Genomic DNA, 24,192 nt, shown 5'->3' with positions numbered 1-24,192 from the left:
GCCCACTGGAAAGAATCACAAGGGCCACAGGTGCCAGTAGAAATCAGAGTGTACCTCTCTTGGTGCTTAGCTGACTATCCAAAATCCTGGGTAGTCCTTTTTGAATGAGTACTTTGAAAAACTGGCATAGTCTGGCTCCATAGGAAATATTACTTGTCTCATTGTAAGAGAAAAACTGATAGTGACAGTTTTGTACCACCAGTCATGGTCATGGTGACTGATGGTGGAGGATGATGTTTTATTTATCCCAAAAAGCTGAGAAACACGATCAATTCCACCACAGATAGTAAAATAACATTTGGTATGGTTCAGGCTCTTTGGTGCTCATCCCTTTGTTTGTGTATTAACTAGCTTTTCTCCCATTGAAACTATTTGCACTACTAGGCAATGCGAAAAAGGAGCATTATGAAACACACAGTGAATGCACAGTGACTGAAAGGCAGGGTGTCCTTCTGCAGCTTTCCCTCATTTTCTTATGGCAGACTGCTTCAAATCTGAAGAATCTTCTCCCTAGGAGTGAGAAGATCATTTGGTCTTTCTGCTCACTCTGAGGATTTTCAGTAGAGATACCTGTTTGAAGTACACTGAGCTGGCTTCATCCTTCTATATAAGCAAGCCAATAGCAGAGAGTAAATGTTTTATCACCCCCTTTCAGAATGTTTTGGGCATGTGAACTGTCTCACTTGAAGCACAAGAGTAATTAATGCCAGCAGCTCAAGCTGATCCAGTGCTCAATTCTTTTCCTGCAAGAAGGCTTTGATGGCATTCCACATTTCTGCAAGTTGGTGAGCTACTGAGAGCTGATGAGAAATGCTCTCCACTAATGTCCTTAGCACTGAAGCCCTAAGACCTGCAGTCCCCACAAACCACACATACAAACTTCCTTACTTTTATCTGTTTTGGAACTATTCTCCCAGGAAGCCTTCTGATGAATTAAGTAAATAAATAAAAATACAGCTCTTGGGGGCGGTGTGTTTGTGTGTGTGTGTGTGATGAAATAGACTGCCAAACCTGCCTAGTTTACAGTCCAGTCTGGGCTGCAAACTAAAAAACAGCAGATCATTTCTGGAGGACATCTTCTGGGAAACTTTGCACAGTGAGTGTTGAGCTTATGTTCTTATTGTCACGACCCATCTCCATAGACGAGGTTTAGCACTTTCTAAGATTCTTCCTTGAACAGAGAGGACACTCTAGTAAGAGCACATTGAGAAAGAAAGGTAAAGTCCATTAGTTGCAGTCAAATGGATTTCCCCCTTTCCAGGAGGATTAGCAAAGTGGACAGTTAATTTGGAGGTAAATTAAGACTTTCATAAAAACTTAGCTAAAAAAAAGCATACGATGCCCATCACTAATTCAGTTTCATCAGTTTTATCCAATTTGAGTATTTCTCTGGACATAATAAAAACTAACATTTGCACATGTGAAGTGAGCTGGTTCAAAGCTCACTTGCCAAGGTCAAGGTGCTGCTGATTTCCAGCCGTCGCTCACTGAGCTGCATGCAGCCTTCCAAGCACCACCTCAGAAACTCAACAGCAGAACAGGGCAAGAGGATTTTCCCATCTTTTGCCAGCAAAGTCCGTGCTAAGTTTCTGTCTGGTATACATCAGCAGGATAAAAGACTTCCCTCTTTAAAAATGAGTTAAAGATATTAGAGGTTTCAGAGGTTTTCCAATTGCCTTCCCTAAATTAGCTTCAGTTTGTATTTTCAAGTTGTTTCTTACTGTTGAGGTTTCCTTTAGAAAGAAAGAACTGTTAATAATAGTACTGTATCTTAAATGCATGTGCATGTACTTTATGAAGACATTTAACATCTGCCTGATAGTAATTTTAGCTAGAATTGCACACTACATACAGAGGATTTCCATGACAGAGTACTTCTGAAGTATTCATCCTAGTGTAGCTCTTTTACTTTCACAGCTCATTTCTTTCTGTCAGGTATTCATTTGTTATAGTTCGTTGGTTACAGCTGCAGCATTTTCTCTTGAAGGACAGTAGCATTGTTGAATACCTCCTCCTCCTCTTCCCCGGCTGTCATTCACCCATCTTTATATCTGATTTGCTATGCACAGAAGTACAATACTTGGAAAGCGTTTCAAAAGAGATAGTCATTAAAGGGCCCAATGTAAGTTCACTTTTGGGCAGTTCACTGAGGTTCTGGACTGTGACCCAAAGAAGGACAACAAAGATGGTGAAGGGTCTCTAGAACAAGTCTTATGAGGAGCGGCTGAAGGAACTGGGGTTGTTTAGCCTGAAGAAAAGCAGGCTGAGGGGAGATTTTATCATCCTCTACAACTACCTGAAAGGAGGTTGTATCAAGGTGGCGGTCAGTTCCTTCTCCCAAGTAGGAAGTGACAGGATAAGAGGAAATGGCATCAAGTTGCACCAGGGGAAGTTTAGGTTGGATATTAGGAAAAACTTCTTTACAGAAGGGGTTGTCAAGCAGTGGAACAGGCTGCCCAGGGAAGTGGTTGAGTCACCATCCCTAGAGGTATTTAAAAAACATACAGATGAGGTGCTTAGGAACATGGTTTAGAGGTGGGCTTGGCAGTGTTAGTTTAATGGCTGGACTTGATGATCTTAAAGGTCTTTTCCAACCAAAACCATTCTGTGATTCTATTGTGCATATACAAATGTAGGTGTTTGGGTTTTTTTAATCCTCTAATGAAGTAAAAATACATAATAAAATAGGAAATAAAAATATTTTATTTGAAAAAAAATCCATTTGGTTCCTCAGGTTCACTTTTTATAATTCATTTGTGTTGAGGACATTTTTCAGTAGACTGGTTAAACTGATCACTTTTGATTGATACCCACTATCTTTGATTGCCAGATTTCATGCTAAAAAGGAGTGTCTTCTAATCTATGTAAACATGAGAAGATGAGTAATAGCATATATACTTTTGGTGGTTACTTATGTGTTACAGCCAGCTGCTTGTGCTCGCACGCTGGCTGCACTCCAGGCTGCTCAGGTGAGCATTTGCAGTCAATGGGTAGAACTAAGGCTGCCTGGCCTTGGGCACAGCTAGTGACCTCAGAAGTCTTTACATTTCATAACCCCACAGAAATAAGGAAGATCTCATAGTTAGTTAAAAATCTGGGTGGGAGTGAGAGGTCATCCTTTTTATAGCCTGTGTGATAAAGGGAGCACAGCAAAATGCAGTGTCTCTGTTTACATTCACTTACAGCATGACCAAGTGGCAGAAACAAACATGCATGAGTTTATGTGAATATATGCACAAGATAAGGATCAGCTGGGTCAAATTTAAGAAGGTAAATGCAGCTTTATTAACTTCACACCAAGGACAGTGATGTTCCTAGGGTGATGTATTCTATGCTAGACATCATCTGTCTTAAAAGCCCTGTAGTCCTGTAGAGACACAGGATCAACCAGCAAAATCAGCTGGAGTGTGGCTGCCACTGGGGTCAGCAGCCCTGAAATGGGGGAGAAAGAAATTGACATGAATGATAACATCTTTATGAACTGAAATTTTACAAAATTTACAGTAACGATGTGGAGATTTGTAATTTTTTTTTACAGGAACAGTGTGTTTGCTTTTCCATTTTATTTTGGCTTTCCTTTTGGGAAGACTGGTAGTTTTGGTTTTGCCAGCAGTTAGATTGTAGAAAACTGAACAAAGAGTCTTTGCGCACTGAATTAATCCTGGATTTTCCTGAAATTTGTTTTTTGATTGAGGTTTTTTTCATTTCAGTGTTGATCAGGAAAACAGAGGTACCCAAAGTTAAGCAGGCAGAACCTCTAACTAGGAGGAGTTCAGGGAAATCAATCATCATCCTTTGGTCATAAAAGCAATTTATGACTTGTTTTAGGTGGCTTGGTTAACTAGGCACCTGAATGAAATACTGGTTGTTTGGAGGCATGCTTCTGCTGTTTGTGTATACACAGATGACCTGTAAATAATCATTTGCTCCTTCAAATATATAGGTAGTTAAATACTTTGATATTATTATTATCTATAATGAAAATATATCATTCCTTGCTAATAAACCAAAAAGAAAGATATGTGTGCCTCTGCGTGGGGGTTTGTATGTGTTTATATAGCTGTATACTGTCTCTTTTGGGTACTCTTTGCTCTGAATAACAGCAGTGGGTAGTATTTCTGTAAAGGAAGTGCAAAGTGAGTGCATTAGCACAAACATTTTATTCTGGAATCATGGCTCCACATATCATGGAACACATGGAAAGCATTAACTGATTAATTATCCCCCATAACTCTCTGACATATCTTTCTCTAGACTGTAATGCATGCATATTGCTTCTGCCAGGGTTACATTTTGCTTGACCTTATGGCAGACATATGGTGTAATTACTAAATGGGGGTAATTTATATAAACAAATGTTAGTTTTTCGTACCACGAGCCCTATCATTATGTTTTATTGCTAGTGGATGTTAGGTGGTCAGCCATTCTTCAAGGGCTTGGCTTCATTATTGTAAATTGTCTTTATACTGTAAACTCTGAAGATTTAGAATTTATAGTTACATAAGTTTATATTAAGAGGGTAGTGGTGAAACTGTCCTAGTTTTCATCTTGGTTTCCAATAGTACCAAGAATACATTTTCTTTTCCCTCCTTCCTGCTCCCTTCCCTCCTGCCTGCCTGCCTTCCAGAGGAGGCCTGTCCTTGTGCTGTTTCTTTTGTGAAGTTCCTGTGTTCAGTAAAAAACCAAAGTATTAAGCTACCTTATAAATAATAAATCACAGAATGATGGTGGTTGGAAGAGACCCCTGGAGACCACCTAGTTCAACCCCCCTGACAAAACAGGTGCACCTAGAGCAGGTTGCACAGGAACACATCCATGTGGGTTTCGGATATCTCCAGAGAAGGAGACTCCACAGGCTGTCTGGACAGCCTGTTCCAGAGCTCATCACCCTCACAGTAAAGAAGTTTTCCCTTATAATATTTGTTACTGCTCAAAATCTTCATCGAGAAACAGAAGTTTCCAGGAGATGCCATTTCAGAGTTTGGTCTGCTCTTTTCCTAGTTTGTGTGAAATGAACATGGATTTAGTGGCCTCAGCATAGTTCCTGATGCTGTCTCACTCAAAGCACTACTGGTGTTGTCAGTCCTTGATACCCAGGCAGGAAGCAGGAATGATGTCAGCAGTAGAACTGGAAGTCTAACTTGCATCACTGGGTAGGTTTACCTGCAGCAGCTTCACATCAACATGTTCAGCCAGCAGTGCAGACTATAGCATTTGGTATAAACCTCTTGTGGTCTTGTGGCATGGACTATACATTTAGATTATTATTCTCCACTGCAGCGACATACTTTCCATGATACCTTTGTTTGTTAACCATACCTGCCTGTTCTTTGATCACTCCTCCTGATAGCAGCACCAGTGTATACACAGCAGTCACAAATTTAATAGATTTCGAAGCTTCTGTGGAGTTGCTTCATAACACAAGGGTGCTCGCTGTATTTTTAAAACAAAACTTGGTGAGATCTTGGGAACAAACCACCCTGTTATACAAGAAGACTGGAAATTATGGCAGAAGGATCACTTGGGTAAACAGAAAGCTTCCTGGAGAACAAGAGACCAGGGAATGGAAAACCACAACAACAAAGCAGTATGAAAAGCCTCGATTCTGTACTTGGGGAAGAAATGAGAAAGGTCAAAGCCCAGCCAGAACTAACTGGGGACATAAAGGGTCACAGTGAGAATTTTACAGGCATATGTATCCTGAAAGCAGAAAGAAGTTGAGAGGAATGTGAGTCCATTAATGCATGGGCAAGACAAATGTGATGTGAAAAAGGGAAAAAACAGAAGAACTCAAGATCTTTTGTGCCTTAGCCTTAACAGGTGAATACTGCTCTGAGACTGCTGTACATATTTCAGCATGTTTTAGGAAGGAGAAGGAAAAGCCAGCAATGGGCAAGCAACAGGCAGAGGACTATTTGGAGGAAATAGATACAATCAAGTCCATGAAACTGGGTGGGATTTACCCAAGGGTACTGCAAGTGAAGCTGCTTGATATGGTTGTTAGGCACCTATCATGTTGGTGTGTGAGGGAAAGATCTGAGTGCTAGAGAAAGGCTAAAAATTTATCTGTCTTTGAGGAGAACAAAAAGAACAGTGTGGGGATCACCTTTACCTAAAAAAAAAAAAAAAATCCATTCCAAAAATTTGAAGGGGGAACAGCCAGCACAGATTTACCAGTGGTAGAGCATGCTTAATGAGTGTGATTGCCTCCGGTGATAAAGTGTCTGGCCACATGGATGCAAGCAGAGCACTGATGCAATATACTATCACTTAATAAAGTGTTATCAGTACAGACGGGAAACCCTCTGGCTGAGCAGCTCTCCTTTTGAAAAGGAACTGGGATTTCTAGGAGACACCAAACCAAATAAGAGCCAACAATTTGTTCTCATCGTGCATATGGCAGACTGGGGTACATCTGTGGCCAGCAGATTCAGGGAATTTCTTCCCCCTTTACTTGGTACTGGTGTGGCCACCTCAGCAATGTATGTCCAGCTTTGGGTCCACCCGGTTCAACAAAGATATCCAGAAACTGGAGAGGGTGCAGGGAAGAGGTCACAGCTTTCAGCTTGGAAAGTTCGAATTGGACATTATGCTTTACCAGGAAGGCAGTGCAACACTGGAGCAGAAAGGTGGTGGGATGTCCATCCTTTGATATCTTCAGGGTTCTCTATCAAAATCAATGACCTTGTCTTGTGTTGATGATAGCCCTTCCTCAGGCACCAGGTTGGACTTAGATGACTTCCCACCCATTCCTTCCAACCAGCATTTCTGATATTCTGTGTATGACCCCAGAGTTTCAAGCCAAGCCTCTGGAAAACAAGGAATACAAAAGTTGCAAACTCTGAAACAAAATTTGGAAGAAACCAAAACTCCCTTACCTCCTTTTCCATCTTGGGGCCATTATTTCTCTTCCCTTGCTTTGGTCATGGAGCACCTGCTGACACAGGTGAGCAGACTGACAGAAAAAAGACACTTCTGTAAAAGGGAGTTGAAGTACAAGTGGAGAGGCAAACTTAATTTGGGTATTCAGTTTTCAGTGCTTGATTTTCTTACTGTACTGTAAAGTATTTTATAATTCACAATGATGGCGTGATTAGCAATTGCAAGTATGATTACTTTCAAACATCAGCCAAACAGCTAGAGAAAGATTTGTATTTGAAACATCTTTTTTTCAATTGCAGTGGTGTAGACTGAGTGTTAATTTGGTTTCTCTTAGTTTTTGTTAGGACTAATTTTAAATCATAGGATAGTTTATGAAGGAAATGACGTTCTATGAACTAGTAAGTGATATTCTGTACATAATTTTTTTACCTCAAGATGAAGTTGCAGTCAGAAAAACGTATTGACCGTTACATGCACAGTGTTTAAAGTGCCATTTGCAAGTCTGTAAAATCAATTGAATATCCTCAAAATTGGAATCAAACTTCAAAATTCTATGCAAAATATTAATAATCCATTTTTTTTTTTAGGAATGGAGATAGGGGAAACCCAGTGGACTTTTCATTTGTTTTCCTAACAAGTATAACTTTGGAACATTTATGTGCTATTTTTTGGTCTCATTGATACCTCCATATTTTTCTGAGTTCTCTGAACTTGTATACTAAAAAATTTCCATAACTCTCTGCTGTTTATTTCAGAATGACTTCATCATTGGGCTAAATATACAAAGATAGTTGCACTTGATCTTTGAAGTAGTTTCAGAGTGTATGCTTATTGCTACTGTTCTTTCTGCGTATTAATAGTAGCAATCAACTTCTCTGGCACAGCGGGGTTTTTTTGGCTGTCATGCTTCATTCAGTTAAGGGGGTAGATTTCTAAATCAAGGCTAATCCTGAACAGTATGACAGGCTGCCTGAACCTTCTGGGTCAGGTTGTAGTGCTGTTCTGGGTTATGAATGTGTAAAGTGAAGACCTAAGTGGTCTAAAGCACTTTGGTTTGGGGAAAGGGGGAGGGAGGCATAGTGAGTGTCATGCAGTGATTACTGTAAGAGGCTATAGCAGGTATCAGAGGCAGGTGTGTCAGATTTTGCTGCCTGAATTACAAATGTTAAACAGCTTCATGAAATCAGGAGTGTTCTCAGAAAAGATTTCACTGTGTGAATTGAAATTCCAGCATTGAGCCACGTGCATCGGAGAGGTTTTGGCTGCAGCAGTCACAGCAGTACCACTGGCTGGCAGGGGCAGTAGTTCGAGCAGACCAGCACAGCCACAGAAGGTGTGGGTAAAAACTGAAATTCATGTTTTCCAGCTGCCTGAGTGCTGCTTTCTGTGGAGATTCTTGGAGAGCAGATAACATTGTCATCAATGGTGTTGTGCGGCTTAGTACAGTGATGCTGAGGGCAACATCTCAGGTGAAATGATCAAGCAAGAGTGCAGATGCAGTTGGTGAGAAGTAGGCTTAAAGTTTAAATTGAAGTTGAGTATAGGTTACAACTTAGGTGTTGTAACCAAGAGTTTTGTCTTAGGGACTTGTCTACATGCTAGAAGAGCAGAAAGCAGAGAACTGCAGAGCAGTTGTTTCTTGGTAATTCTCCCTGTGAATAGTGTCAGCGTAGACCATGTGTCCCAAGAGGAAGGTAGTGCAGGATAAATACTGCATACAAAATCCAAATAACTTTTCCATAAGCTTCTTCCAGCAGAAAAGTCCACATGGTGCCCGCATGTTCCTGGTGTGTGGCACCGATGGGTGACACCCACACCAGTGGGTGTTTCTAGACTGTGGGTGTACAGCTCTTCCCTGAATCTAAACATGGTGGGGAAGAGAGGCTGAGCCTCAGGTGAGGCCCCTCCCAAGACCTGTACCCCACACAGTACAGAAGGGTGTATAGCCTTCAGTGATGGCGTAACATACCATAGAACAAAATGCACAATACGGAATGTAGAGGACTGATGTGACCTTTCAGTCTATGCATACATAAAATTATATGAACAGCTGATTTTAAACATGACATAGTCAAATCCAACAGTACAGAAGTGGTAGGAAAGACTTTAATCCTAATTAACAAATCTCAGGGTATTTCTGCCTTTCTCAGTGCAGTGCCCGTAAATGAATCATCTTGTGCAGAATGGACAGGTAGTTTATCAGTGATGGTCACGTGAGCCTTCTGTATCCCTCCTGCTCTGGGCAGACAGATAACTGAAGCACAAGGAACTGGAACATTGCAATACTTGATTCATGCAGTTACCATCTTGATGGAGTGTCGTTTTACCAGAGCCACCTGTTCAGGAGGGAAAAAAAAAATCCACGAGTTTTTTGTATTCGAATATTTATTTCAGCAAGACTTGACAATGGAAATCAGCTCTGAGCTGGGGAATAACCACTGAGCTTCCTAAAGTTGTATTAAACAGTTTACACTTTTATACCTAACATAGGAGTTTTTACTGTAATTCTGGGAAGTGTGTTTTCACTATACTGGAGGAATCTGTGTTGTTGAGTAACTGACAATTATCTGAGAATGGTAAAATAATAATTACAAAATTAGAATGAGTGTTTATTCATAAAAGAACAGGCACCTTTATAAGCTGTAATTATCTTTTTGCTAATTTGGTCTCTGAGTGGCATGCAAAGCATATAAAGGATGAAACTCTTCCCAGGCATAACACCACTGCAGCCAAAGGACTGTGTTAGAGGTGAGGTTTGTCTGCTGGGTATATTGTAAAAGCAGCTCACATGGGAGCAAATCAGATGGTGCTGAGTGTCTGTCACTCAGGGAATGTTTATCTGTCAATTAAAGAACAGTCACAACTGCAGAAATCCCTTCCTTTAGGAGTATTTTTAGAGAGATTGGGGCCAAAGCTTGCCAAAGCATCAGGAACTTTGTACTTGAAATCAAACTTCCAACTTTTTTTGTTCAGTTTGCATTATTTTCCCCTTATTCTTTTTTTGTTGGTGGTCAGTTGTGGGTTTTTAGAACACAATTACACTCTGCCCCTTGGCCCAAAGAACATATGGTGAAGTCCCTATGTAAGGTGAGATTGGGTGGAAATAGGGTGTAGAAAAATAGTTGTGAGATAACACAATGATTCCACAGAAGCCTTTACTCAGTCAGATACACATAGCTCCTGCAAAGATCATTCACCTTGGGGTGTAGGGGTGGGCGTGGTGTTTGTCCATTTAGTTTTGGTTCCATTTGTAGGAAGAAGTGGGATGAAGCCAATACAGTAACGTGGTAAATGTGTACATTTGCAGGTGGGAGGGCAAGATACCTGAAGGCAAGCCTAATAGTACATTTCATGGCAAAGCAAACGATAAAGTGGAAGAAAAGAGTGCAAGTGTTTAATGAGCATCTTGAGGCAACAGTGGGAAGTTGACAACAGTGCTAGCAGCAAGCGAGAGTGCTTGTTCAGTGTTTTATATGGCGTGGACTAGGTGGGGATAAGTAAGGTTGTGGTAGAGCAGTTCCCTTCTATTTTTCACAAGTTATTTCAAGCAGCAATGATGCACAGTGACTCATTAGGCTGAAGGGCATGCTGGAGGATCAGTTCTTTCATCATCTCTCAGTATGCACATAAACCCATTTGGAGATGTGATGAAGTGACATAATGTGAGGTAGGATATACACTCTGGCAATTTCAGGTTAACTATCATGAAAATAGGATATGAACATACATATTTATTTTTTTATGCTGAAGGCACATTTAACCAAAGCATAAAATTTATAAGTTAGCATGCATCACACTGTACTTTTTTTTTTTTTTTTTTTTACAATTAGGCAATTTATAATTATGAGGGTTTTTTTACAGGTATCTAGCTTAAAAAAATCACGACCCTGTGAGATTTTATTAGTTGAAAGCAGCATAGATACCTTGATGTTTTTAATGGAGTTAAAGTATAAAAATAAGAAAATGGATGGGAGAGATTGTTCTAGAAATAGCAAAATGCAGTTTCACAGGAACAGTGTTGTATAATGAATTATGTGACTAGAAAGAAATACCATGAACAAGAAGTTAATTTTGAGATACCTAACTGAAAATTGTGAAGAAGTTCTGGTGATATAGAGCACGTGAAAAATAACAGCAAAACAAAAGGTAGAACTAATATACTAGTAACTAACCTGAACTAGGAACAGGGAGAAAGGACATAAAGAGTGGGATTTCTTGGGATTTTTTGGTTAGATAGAGGGAAGGCACCTCTCAGCTTTGGAAAGACACTCCAGCTAGAGAAATGCCCATAGCCATCAATTCACTGAGAGTGTCAGTATCCACACAGTTGAAATGTCTTTGACATCTACTTTTCTATGCTATGCTGTAGCTTAATTTGTTTCATTCAGAGTAGTGTTTCATACTTTGTAATAGTCTAATGAATGTTCTGCTTTGTAACTTCTTATCCTCTGTATTACGATTCTAAGTAGCTGATCAGCATGAGATGAACCTAATAATATAATTAACTGATTGGTATTGTAATTAATTGTGTTCATCTGATTAGTCAACAACCAAAGCTGATTTACCACCCTTTCTTCTCAAGAGAGCTCTGCACTCATTATGTTTTTTCAAGACTAAAATAGATGCAGGAAAGCACTTTGAACTCAGATGTGACAGGGAGATTGCTTTGAAGGTTGGGGGAATCGTTTTACTTAAGCAATCACAATCCTATTTGTTTGTTCCTCCAAGTTGATAGCATTGCTTATTGCAAGTCATATTTTTTTTTCTGGAACCTAATCTTTATTCATAGGATTTTCAGACTGGTAGCTCTACTCAATGTAACTATTTACATTGTTTATGGTCTGATTTTGGTGATTATCTTCTTCACTTGATTCTAAAACCAAAGCAAAATAAATTTATAACTTTCCAATATTTTGATTTGTAAGACCTAGAAGGAACAAGAGGGAATGGCCTCAAGCTGCTCCAGGGAAGGTTTAGACTGGACATTAGGAAGAACTTTTTCACTGGAAGGGTTGTTAAGCATTGGAACAGGATGTCCAGGGTGGTGGTTGAGTCACTATCCCTGGATGTATTTAAAAGCTGTATAGATGTGGTGCTTGGAGATATGGCTTAGAGGTGGGCTTGGTAGAGAAGGGTTAATGGTTGGATTCGATGATCTTAAAGGTCTTTTCCAACCAAAATGATTCTGTGATTCTAAGAGTCTCATTACTGATAATGCTTTTAAATGTTTCAAACTCAATGGCACATGCAAACAAACTTACTGAGCTTAGGAGCCTATTGAAGTATGTGAGAGAAATATGCAATATGACATAATACCTGATCAAAATAAACCCTCTTCATTTTGGTTTGAGACAAGTTTCAATTTAAAAATCAGCATAACAAATGGAAAAGTGAAAATTAGAACATAAAATATAGAATCTTAGGTTAAAATGGAATCCAGAATGCATCTGTAATAGCATTATTTATTTTCATTTTTGTACAGCTAGAAAGTTACACTTGAATTGTCATTTAGCCCAGTTAGAATGCTTGTTTAACACAGAGCAAGAAACAAAAGTGACAGTGTCATCAGATCCTCTCCAAAGACTTAAACTAATTTACCCTCATACAGATGCTGTTCTGAGTTAGTATGTATGAAGTAAGTACTGGTTTGTTTCTGGTTTTGTTTTTTTTACATACAGCTTTCATGTTTGCATAGACACACATTCACGTCTATATATTGTTGAACTAGGAGATCTCAGTTTAGTTGCAACCATTTCAAAGTGTCTGCTTATTTGGAAATGTAATTGTCTGCCTAGATGACTGTAAAATTACTGGACTTGAATCACAGATGCAGTTTTTTAGGTCATCTTGTAGAAGGATTTTGACAGTTAAGGCACAGGGATTTTTATTACACAAGCTTGGTTGCCCTCAACTGAATTTGTGTGGCTAAAGTTTTAGGAGGTCCTTCAAATATGTGTCCAATGGGTCTGTTTGACGTATGGATTTTTTCCATGTAACAGGCTGTTCACTGGATATTTAAACTGCCTGTTTTATTTGGGAGACTGTCTGACTCCTCAGTGTTTCATTTGTACATACAAAAAGGAGACCCAAGTAACAAAATCGATAATAGGGGAACCTATAATTTACTAATTAAAACATTTTTTCTTTTATAATGGGCAGTTAATCAAATGTGTGGGAAGCAGTTGAGACTCCCTGGAATCCATGACAGTTAAATGACTAAAAAAGTTTAAATGCAGACACTAGGCTTCAAATGGCTTTTGGTGTTGCTTCTGTGGGGTTGTACAGCCATATTCTTTCATCGAAGACTTCTTCGGAGCACACTGGAGACAGGACCCTAACTGTCTTATTAAAATAGAGCAGAAAATTACTCCTCTCAGGGCTTCTTGGGTTCATAATTTCTTGACAAGAGAGAAGAAAGGATGTGGAAACTAGTCCTTTAACAAAGCAAGGTACTTTATATATAAACTTCAGAAAACTGTAACCCATAGTCTGGTTTCTGTGGATTTTGCTGTGTTTGTTTTCTGATGCCAGTAACTACACTTGTGAAACTTTTTTGCCTGTTTTTTGTTTTGGGATTTTTATTAAATAAGCACACTGCTCCATTTGGGAAAGCATGTTTCCTGTTCCTATTTTATTTCCTTTCCTATTACTCCAGAAACAAATATGTCTTCTGCTGGTAGAACGTACCTGTTAGTGCTAAATAATTTTGGGTAAAACCTGGAAGCAGGTCAGAGTGAATTTTGGCCCCGTGTGGAATTCTGAAGATGGACTTTTATCATAATCAGCTCAGGTTTTCAAAATATTTCTATGTATAGAGAAGAGGCTCATGTATCCCTGGAAAGCACATGAGCTACTCTGGGAACAAGTCAAGGGGAAAGAACTGTCGAAACCGAGAATTTGTGTTTTCATTTGTTAGTACTAGTTGTTCTTAAGTTTGAACAAGATCAAGTACATGAGAAGATGGCAAGAAATTTCATGCACTACATGAAGTTTTCTAAATTCCTTTTCACAAGTTCCAGGTATGCAAAAAAATCCTTTTCCCCAGCTGCTGCATATGTTAAAATTCTGTCTGAAGGAAAGGGAATTTTCTTTACAAAGTTGAAGCTGCATTAGAGAAGTAGTATTCAAAGGATTTTATAAAGTGATCTAAACAGTGTAAGACATGCTGATAAATATAGTCAGAATAGTATTTCTAAACACTTAGTAAATTAGTTTTACAGATAGTACATTTCCTATTCTGAACCCTAAAGCATTTTGCCTGCTTGTTTTCAATTGTTCTTATGAATGCAGTTGTAATGTTTTTCCTGAGAATACAGCCTACAAAAAATAAAAAGGTGAATTTTTTATTTGAAGTATTTTTGCTAGTATAGCTTGTGCAAGACAGAGATTTTCCCACAGGACTAAACAGGACAAATACAGACTTCATCTTTTAGTGGAGGAGAATATTAGACACAGAAATGATGATCAACCTGAATTTTAATGTTTTAGAAATTGTTTGAACAGTTAGTGTAGAGGAAGGCAATTAAGAACATCAAAACAGAGCAATTTGTAGGCATTTGAAGAAAATAATCTGATAAATAAGTTAGAATGAGGTTAATTGAAAACTGTGTACATCTGATCAATGGTTTTGTTCTGGATAAGGTAACAAGCTGAGCAGGAAAATGAGAACACAGGAGACTACTTTACTGTACTGAAGCATCTCACAATATTTTTTAGTTTTCTCAATGACCAGAGTAGAGAACCAGGGAAGAAGAATTTAGACCAGTAATACTTCCTCAGGGTATGCACCCATGTAGGCATTTTTCTGGGTGCTGGCTTGAGGGGGGTGATACTTGCATTTAGCAGCCTCAGTGGCATCTTCCTCCACAAATTTGTCCTGTTGCTCTTTGGTCCATATGAATCGTAAAAGCTGCAGTGGCCTCTGGCAAGCAGTTCTGTAGGACAGAAGTGCCAGAGCTAATGCTGGAACAGTTACTTCAGGTGCAGGGAGCAAGGCGGCCGTACCAGCATTTGTGCCACATGGAGAAGCAATCAAGGAGAAGCTGGTGAGAGACCCAGCAGCAGCAGTCTTAGTAGCTCTGTCAGGGCTGGCTTCTGTCTTCACTGGTCACTCTAGTGTGCTTTGCAAGTGCACCTCCATTTCTTTCCATACCTGCAGTCGGGGACCAGACATACCTCTTGACTTTCCACATCCTTTCTTCTTCCATACTCAGCTGTGTTTGTTACTGTACAGAATAATATCATTTAACAAAAGTTAGGAAGTGAATGCCTCATCAGCTCTGAGTACTAATTCAGAAGCTGTTGCTGAAATGCTCCTCTTCTCCAGCTGTTGGACAGCTATGGAGGTTGCCTGTTCTCTCTGGGAAACTCAGTGTCACCTTGGTGTTTCGTTTCTACCCGAGATCAAAAGAAAAGACAAAAAGCAGTTTTCAGGTTTACATCCAGGATTCTGATTTTGTGAGGCTGGTGCCTTTTCAGGTTCGCTTATCCTCTTGGTCTGACTAACCTCTTGCTGGCTTCCAGTCTTCCTGGATCAGAAGTGATTTCTTTGGTTTCAATAACTTAATAGTTTTCTCAGCTGTGAACTTGACTCCCTTCGAGTCTGTATACACTTTTGTCAGCCACAGCTTCTTTTGGGCATGATGTCCACAGCTCAACTTCATTCAGCTACCATCCCTTTTTTGTTTTAAACCTTCCTTGTCTGGTTCCATCTGGTGATGCTCAGTTTTCGCCTGAAATTAAAAGTTGATTTCTATCCACCTTCTCTGTGACCATAATGACTTCATAAATTTTTATTACATTTTCCTGCCCACCATATCTGTCACTCTTTCAGCCTTCTGGGTTCTGGCTCACTAAATTCTTCCTAATGTAGAAGTTTGTATGCCTCCTTTGAATCTTTTGAACTTCTGCTGTATCGTTTTTGAGATGAGGGGATCAGCATTGTACACCACAATAAGGATGGTGCATACAGTGCTATACTCTGTTGTAGTTTATGTTCCTTGCCTTATATGCCTTACCATCCATTTTGCTCTTTTAGCTGCTGTTGAGCACTGACCTGTCTCTTCATGGATGTCTGTTATAATTCCAAGGTCAGTAGTCAGTTATGAGCCAAATACATTCTAAGTAAAATCAAAAATATATGGGATTTTCTTCTCATGTACATCAGTTTGCGTTTATGTACCTTAATTTTAAAGTCCTGCAGTACTTCCTTGTTAGCACTTAGCTTATTACTCTAAATAACTTCATGTCTTCAGCAGACTTTCATTTCATTGTTCATCTGTTTCTGATAGGTTTTTGAATAAATCACTCCACTGGTGACCACCCTCCATTGTGAGAACTGACCATTTATTTCCTATATTTTAACAATTATCTATCCATCTTCCCTTGATCGCTTGTTCTCATTAAAGTGCATTCGTTAGAGTTCTTATCAAAAGTCTTTTGAAAAGTGGAATAAATACTATCAGTCAATCAGTCCCTTACCTAACATACTTATTGCTTATGCATTTCATCTTCAAAGTGCAAAGGTAGGATTGTGAGAGTCAGCCCTTCTGGCTCTCCCTAGCATATCTTGTTTATTCCTATATCCACTATTTCTGTATTTTATTATGGTTTGCTACAGTTTATAGCATTTGTCAACGTGCTCTTGTACTGACATTCTTTCGGTCCTGAGATACCAAAGAGGTTTAAAGTGAGAGGCTGTACACTGAGGTTATGGCACAGATAACAGTGAACAGTCTGGATGCTACCATTGAGGTTCAAATGATGTACTGTCTGAGTACAGTGTATGTTGAAGACAAAGTAATGGTTGGATTATACCTGATACCTTCTCATTTAGATTCATACAAACTTGTGCTTCTCAGTGGAAACTGCAGCCATTTGAATGTCTTAGGATTGGCCAGTTTATTGCGGGTCCTCAGATAAGGAGGAAAAAGGAAAGACTGCTGAAAATAGGCATCTGTTTTTCCTCTTCTTTAGGTTTTCTGCAGTCTCTGGCCGTGAGTGAACAGCTGTGTGGTGTTTGGCTGCTGTCTGGGGCCACCACACCACACCACACCACACCACGCTTATGTGCAATAGGTCTGAAACACATCTAGAGCTCCATCTGGCAATGTTACAATTCTAAATGGAGAAAAATGTCTTCACAACACCTTTAAACCGTCCCCATTATGAGCTTCAGAGTCTGCACCACAGCAGCTTCTTCCCAAGGGCAGTAAGTGGCATAACATTTCAGCTCTTGCCAATTGAATGAACACTGGTCATACTGACTTTCATCTCCTGCAGATAGTGCATTTAAAGCAGCGTGTGCATAAACAGCTGAGCGTTAATGAGCATAGTGGTTTTAATGGAGCCAAATACTACACGTCAGAGAAATGAAATATCAAAAATTCGCTGCAAGTGGGATTTTTTTTGTGCCATAATTTAAAACATTTCCTGAGTCCACAATATGTATTTCTGTGCACTGTATTTAAATAGAAGTCACACTTCAAGTGAGAACATGTAGCAAAAAGGGAGAGGGAGTGTCAGAAGGATTTTTTGTTTCTTTCAGATGAGGCTGTGGTTGATACACCAGGAACCCTTACCAAAAATATTTTATACCATAAAATTTGATTTCTTTTTTCTTTAGGGAGACAGTGATATGTTTACTGCAGTTTATGTTCTTTTCTACCACATACATCCTCAAGATGTAACAAAATAGCCAAAAATTATGTTAGAAGTTAATTGCTTTACAGATCACACTGTCATTAAAACCAGTGCATTTAGCTTACGGATTGGACATGCAAAAGTGCAACAGTAAAAGCTACCTGTTGAGTGCTTGACATGGTAGGCTAATTGCTCTGATGTTTTGAAAATGAAAACTGTGGCTAAATAATCAAAGTTAAATCACATTGTCATAGGTGAATAACCAAGACTGTATCCACATTAGGCTGTCAGAAGTTTGTGTAATTGCAAGGTATGCTTTTAAAGATAAGTGAAACCCTAAGAAATAGAGATCTGTGTCCAAATTCTTTGTTGATACAAAACAGTCTTGCTTCTTTAATTACAACCGAACTACTCTAATTAATAAGAAAGAATTTGCCTCCAAACCTGTGTATTCTTAATCCATGTGCAGGATGGATAAATTATTACTCCTCTGAAGACCAACTTAGAGATAAAGAAGGCTATAACTGGTACTAAGAACATTTAGCAAGAAGAAATCTTGCTAATACTGCACTGAACTATCATTCAAATCAGGCAAAACTGCAAGGAGGATCTGTGGCAGTGACTGAAAAATCTGTGTTAATTTATTATTACTTCCAAACATTAAGCTGATTTTGTAGTCACTAAAGCCTAACACTTAGAAACTCTTTATAATGACGATGAACCATGTTGTGTTTTATTGGCTTTTGTCTCTCTGCCATGTTTGAATGTGTGTTGTCTGAGAAATAGCTATTCTTATCAGCTACTTTAGTTTTCAGCAGTAAGGAACGATTAAAAAAAAATCTTAGTGCCAAAATAATGATAACTTACGAATGTGTCTGAAGTTACTGTAGTAACTATAACTACTACAGCTAATCTATTTACTCTATGTCCAGAGGCTGCACTGAACACTTAAAGATAAGCCAGTGTGATTCAAGGTCTACTCCATTATAGAAAGTGCTTTAAACTGTGTTGTTGTCAAGGGACAGCTAATGATTGTGAGCACACATGCTGGATATGTGCATGGTGCTGGTTGCTTCGTTTTGCTGTCTGTGTTACCTTATTAGACCCTTGCAGCAAAGGTCTGAATGCTTGTAGAAACAGCTGGAAGCACACAGAAAAAGTAATGGCTCTTATGTGATCATCTGCTACAATGTAGAGCAGCACAGAGAGTCATCACTGTTCACTGCAGCCTGTGACAGGACTGGGGATCTATCCCAGCTGGCCACCGAGACAAGGCTCTGTCCCTGAAGGAGAATGCTTGTCAATTGGACAGAAATAAAAAGAGCATATAGGAAGGCACATGTAGGGGAGGGATTTCCTTTTTTTTTTTTAATGTATGTGTTTTAAAGATGGGTATTTAGTGCACCATTGCAACTCAGTTACTTGGTATTCTCCTGGGGACGTTTCATTTGCTAGGTATCCTCAGGGAAACATAAATGTGGCTTCTACAACATGAATGGATTTTTTAAAAATTCTTGGATTTATAAAAACTTTTCGTCCTTTTTGTGAAAAATCTCTTTTTGATGGCGATTATAACAAGGAGAAGGATTAAAAACATTCAGGCTGTTATGATTAGTCCCTTTTACACAAAACATTTTGGAATAAAGGTATACTTTGGACACATCTGAAGTTTCATAGCAAAGACAGCTTCTGCATTCCGCATGATTCAGGTTATTGTCCTTCCTGCGTCTGTCCTTCCTTATATCACATCAGTCCATAGCAGAAATGTTACATACACTAGATATTAAACATGCTTTCTTTTTTTATCATGGGGCCTTGAGGAAGACCCGTCTTGATTTCATCATTGCTAAATACAGATTATTTGTTCTCAGTGATGATCCTACACAAGTGTTACATGAAGGTAAAGAGGTAGGTGTGGGTAAGGGAGAGACAGATTTGGCAAGAGACAAATCCCCTTGCTTTCTAGACAGTCATCAGCTATCAGAGGTTTTAGGGACAGCTGAACTTGTCTCTTAATAGGTTCCAGTGAGAGCTGTGACTACAGGTCTGACCCCAGCTGTGGGAACAGCCCAGTGCTTGTCCCGGTTAGAAGGCAGAATTGTGTCCCACCTCCCTTAGCCCTCAGTTTCCCCAGGTAGAGAGGTAAATAAGGAAGGCAGGGGTAATGAAAACCTTGCACCAAATTGAAAATTAACAAAAATGAAATATATTATTTAACAGGGAACAGAAAGGAAGAAGGGTAGGGGTTTAAACAGAGTACAGAAAGGAAAAAGGGTAGGGGTTTAACAGGGTAAGGGGGTTGTAGGAACAACAAGGCAAAGAAGATTAAACTTCCAAATATACAAAACCCAAATGTTGTGCTGAGGCTCCCCAGTGCTGGATCTCGCTGGATTGAGGTGGATTGAAACTGGATGCACAATCCTTGGACGTGGATGGAGGCAGGGAGAAGGTTTGTAGATCAGGCCCAGGTCTCCAGGATGGCCATGGCCACAGCCACGTGTAGCACAGGGAGCAGCAGAGCAGCGTATGTCCAGGAAGAAGGGCAAAGGAGCAAGAGGAAGAGGCATGTCTTCTCACCCCTTTTATAGACCTTGGCAGGAAGTCCCAAAGACAGGAAGATGGGAGTGGGAAATAGAACAGATATACGCCCCTTTCATTCAGGCTTGTACCTGGTATTGGGTTTCATATCGCCTCCCACCAGGGGCAGCAGGTTTCAAACCATTACAGTGCTGTAGGTCCGGCTGCATTGAACAGCAGCCGTCGGGTGCACGAACAGCACGGGTTAGTGACACCCAACATACAGATCTTTGTGACTGCCGGTGGTAAATACACCAAGCTGCACACCAGCTCTAGAGCTCTAGAAAGCAATTGCGATTACAATAATAATAATCTTCCAGGGAAAAAAATCACTCGATGGAACCGAGGCCTCAAATCCTACCCAAAGGCCCCTTCTGCGAGTTGGGGGTGTCGGAGAAAAAAACCATCCGTCAGTCCCTAGGACTTTGTGCTGAATTCTCATCCCTCAAACAGGGTCCAAAAAGGGATGACATTTATACCTTTGTTTTTGTTACTGATGTGTAAAGTAGGGGATGGGGCTGTGGGCAGACAATTGTTCTATGTAATCAGCACAAAACTTCCTTATCTGCATCTGCAGGGAGTAGACAACTGCCCTGAGACAGGTGAGGAAATGGGGCAAGCAACCTCCACTGCATTCCACATTCCTTATCAGGGCCTCTAGGGCACAGACCCCTGAATCTTCACCCAGCCCCTGTCACTGCCCTGGCAGCAGTTCTTTGTTTGCTGTGTCCAGCTATGTGGTTTCTGCTTGTTTTGTGCTTCTAGCATCTGACAACAACTGCAGTGAGATCTGCAGTCTGCAGACCTAACGGGTACAGGAAAGGTCATACTACCTGATGTGACGTGAGCATGCTCAAGGAGGGCAGTTACTTCTGTAGATACTTTAATTCCATCTTTAAGATTTGTAGAGCTGCCACTGGAATTAAGGTCAACAGCTTGCTGAGTATCCCCATATTCATAGGGCATATCTCTCAAGACATTTGCTTTCTGGGTGATCCTTCCATAGCATTCAATGTCCCCCTCTTGGATAGCAGGTGAACTTAATTATCCTAGAGTCTTAAGGTTATTGCTTGAAACCTCACACAGTTTGTATGACTGCATGGAAGATTACCCTAAAGGAGAAAGTAATTTGTTGGCACCACCCATCTTCTCCTACCTTAAATCTCACCACATATATTGAATAACTAAGGTAAGTGCCAGGGTTGACAGGAGTCAGGTATGTGTTGCTGAGTGCATTCCTTTATACTGCACACTTCGTATCCATAGAGCATCAGATTATCACCCCTTACGTATGTTTGGAGGATCAGGCCTGCTGTTACCAGGTGGTGACATGATAGCTATGACACATCTTCCTAGAAAACTGAAGCTTGATTATTGTAGTTCTCTTTCCATTCCTAGGTTATTAGCAATTTACTGGCTTATGGCAGTCTAAAGGACTCCTTGTCCTGCTAGATTCAAAATGTCAGCCTGTACGTCACATACACCCTGTGAGTAGTTTCCACAAAGAATCAAAATTTACCAGGCAATCAAGGTTTTGCTGGGCTGCCTTTATGATGGAGAAATATTTTTTTTTCCCTGAAAATCTGTGCATTGTATCTCCACATCTCTAAAAATCCAGAAAAAAAAAATGGCTTCACCTGTTTAGAGGCTGACACTGGAGAAATACGTGCATATTTAGCAGGACATTTTACCAACAGTAAATACTACTAATGCTCCAGTTTAAGGTTTACAGAGTGACCTGTAAATTCACAAATGACAAATCATGTCTTACTCCTTGTCACTCCTGACAGCTACAGCATGTTTGTGTTAACAATGAGAAATAAGAAAATTAAGATGGCAGCATGTTTCGTTTGACAGCTCACATAATCTGGAACTTGCATCTCCTTCGCAGAACTACATAGTCTGAACATGGTGATAGTAGAGACCTTCTGTGAAAGATCTCAGTTCACAATGGTTCCTTCAACAGAGGTGAAATGTTCATCGTTAGAAAATGGGATGTGTTTCTTTGTTAAATCAAATTATTATTATTATTTCTCTCAAAACATCAATGCAGAGTTTGGATTTGTCTTGGCTTTTAAGCTATTTCCAATGTAAATAAATATGCCAAAACTGAGGAGATCTGTAGTAGCTATGAGTCAGTGCAGAAGCTAGAGAGACACTTCTAAAAGAAAAGGAAAAACAGTCATGGGAATTCAACATATTCGCCTCTTGATTACAAAAGCAACTGGAGCATAATGTAGAAGGATGGTAAACAGAAGAACTGAACTCGACAGCTCCTCCACACATGGCAGAGAAATGCATTGTCTGTGCAAGATGCCCCCCTAGTGTGGCTGTATTGCTTTGTATAAAGGCCTCCTATTCTTTGTTTGGCTGGAAATGAATGAGGCAGGCAGCTCACAACTCAGGGACTGTAAGGTTGTCTGCATTGCTGTCTTGTTAAGAAGGAGTTTCTGGTGAAGTTGAAGAGGAGCTGAAAGGCTGCCAGTCTCTGCAGGCTCTGAAGAGTCAAGGTGACATGCATTTGGCCATGCTAGAGAGGAGAAATCAGCTCAATGAAAAGATCAGAGAGAATGTATCTCTAACAATGTTTAAATCTATAGATTTTGAAAGCTTGCACTCAGTGTATGTAACGGCAGAAAATGAAGAAGCCTGGACACAGAATGTTAGTACAGACTGTTACATCTAGCTGTGTTTAAAAGGATTCAGTAGCATTTCAGCTTTTTTTTTATAGTGGTGCAAGGAAAGGTGATGTACTGAGAACACTTCCTCAGCATCCTCCTATTGTAATTTGTGCAAGTTGTTCTTTCATGGCTGCGTACGACTCTATCTCTTTATTCCAGGAGGGGTGGAGAGTTGAATTTCAGATAAAAGCAGTTCACTCATCTTCGTTGTCCATGCTTCAGATGTTTTTCTTATGTATGCTGCCCTTCTAGAATTTCAGATGGAGCCGTTGCCTTTAATAAGCTACTCAAAATACATTTTAGGCAGAGTCCCCAGCCCTGCAAATATAGGGCATGGTCACTGTCTTGGGAAAACCATGCTCTATAATTTTACCTTCTGATTTCTGGCACCCAAAGGGAGGTCAAAAGGTTCCTGTCACTTCAAAGGGAGAGCCAACGGAAGACTTCTTCCAATGGATGGTCTCTGGACCCCAGTTCCTGGATGACACAGGGAGGTTTTCCCATGAACTGGAGAAAAATCCTTCTTTTGATGCTTTTAAAGCAAGAGAGAGAGGTTGAAGAAGTGTGGAGTTCAGGGACCAGAAAACAAGACAACACAAGACCTGCAAGCCATCGTGAAGGGCACATGTCTGATGTGTGGTGTGGGGTGACCAGGGGACTCTCAAGGAGAATGGAAAGCATGAACGTGTGTGCTAGGGAGGTAAATTCATTCTGGTGCTCCTGGGCTGTATGTTTTTTGTCAGGCTGTCTGCAGAGGTGAAGGGAATAGTACTGAATTAATTGGGGCAGCTTGTGTGTGGGAGAGCAGAACTAATTAAGACTGTATAGGGATGCAAGTATGGATGGAAAATTGTGTGTGTTTAGGGAGCAGAATCAATTAGGAACCTGCATTGGAGTGGCTGGGGGATTGTCCAGTTATAAGATTATTTGATTAGGAAAACTCCGTGGTGCTTTAGGGGACAGAAGTGCTTTTTTATTTTCAGTGATAGGCAGAGCAGGATGCAGTAGGTAAAGCAAAGAATTGAGAGGAAACATCCTACCTCTCACCTTCCTCCTAAAATTCATTCCCCCATGCCAGGTTTCTTGTCCTTTTTCCATCTCTAAGGCAGAGGCAATTGAAAATGGCATAAAAGGAAGAAGGTGCCTTGCCTTCTTCCCAAATGAAAATGCCCATGACCTTCTTCCCTTTCTAGCCTCTGGCATTGCCTGTGTGGGAGTCGGGCACTCTTTTTTGCTCTGGAGAGGAGCTACAGATGAGCCATCTCAGCAGACTTGTTGGTAGGGTTGTCTTCGCCTACCAAAGGAGACTATGTGTAAAGTTTTAGCCCATTCCTGAGACGGCAAATTCACCCATTTCCAAATCAAAACTGCTGTGCAAATTTGAATGCAGTTTTTCTCAGGGAATCTTGAT

The 24,192-nt window shown here is 40.1% G+C and overlaps 1 protein-coding gene across 1 annotated transcript in view; it reads left to right on the top strand.

Moving 5' to 3' along the window:
* Positions 1-24,192, top strand: part of LOC103781201 (catenin delta-2) — a gene marked incomplete at both ends in the record, with an annotated part of 64,246 nt that overhangs the window by 24,372 nt on the left and 15,682 nt on the right. The window lies entirely within an intron of this gene.

Source organism: Merops nubicus, unplaced genomic scaffold (genome assembly GCF_000691845.1).
Source record: "Merops nubicus isolate BGI_N331 unplaced genomic scaffold, ASM69184v1 scaffold2691, whole genome shotgun sequence".
Classification (NCBI taxonomy): Eukaryota; Metazoa; Chordata; class Aves; order Coraciiformes; family Meropidae; genus Merops; species Merops nubicus.
This window is presented reverse-complemented; position numbering and strand designations above follow the sequence as displayed.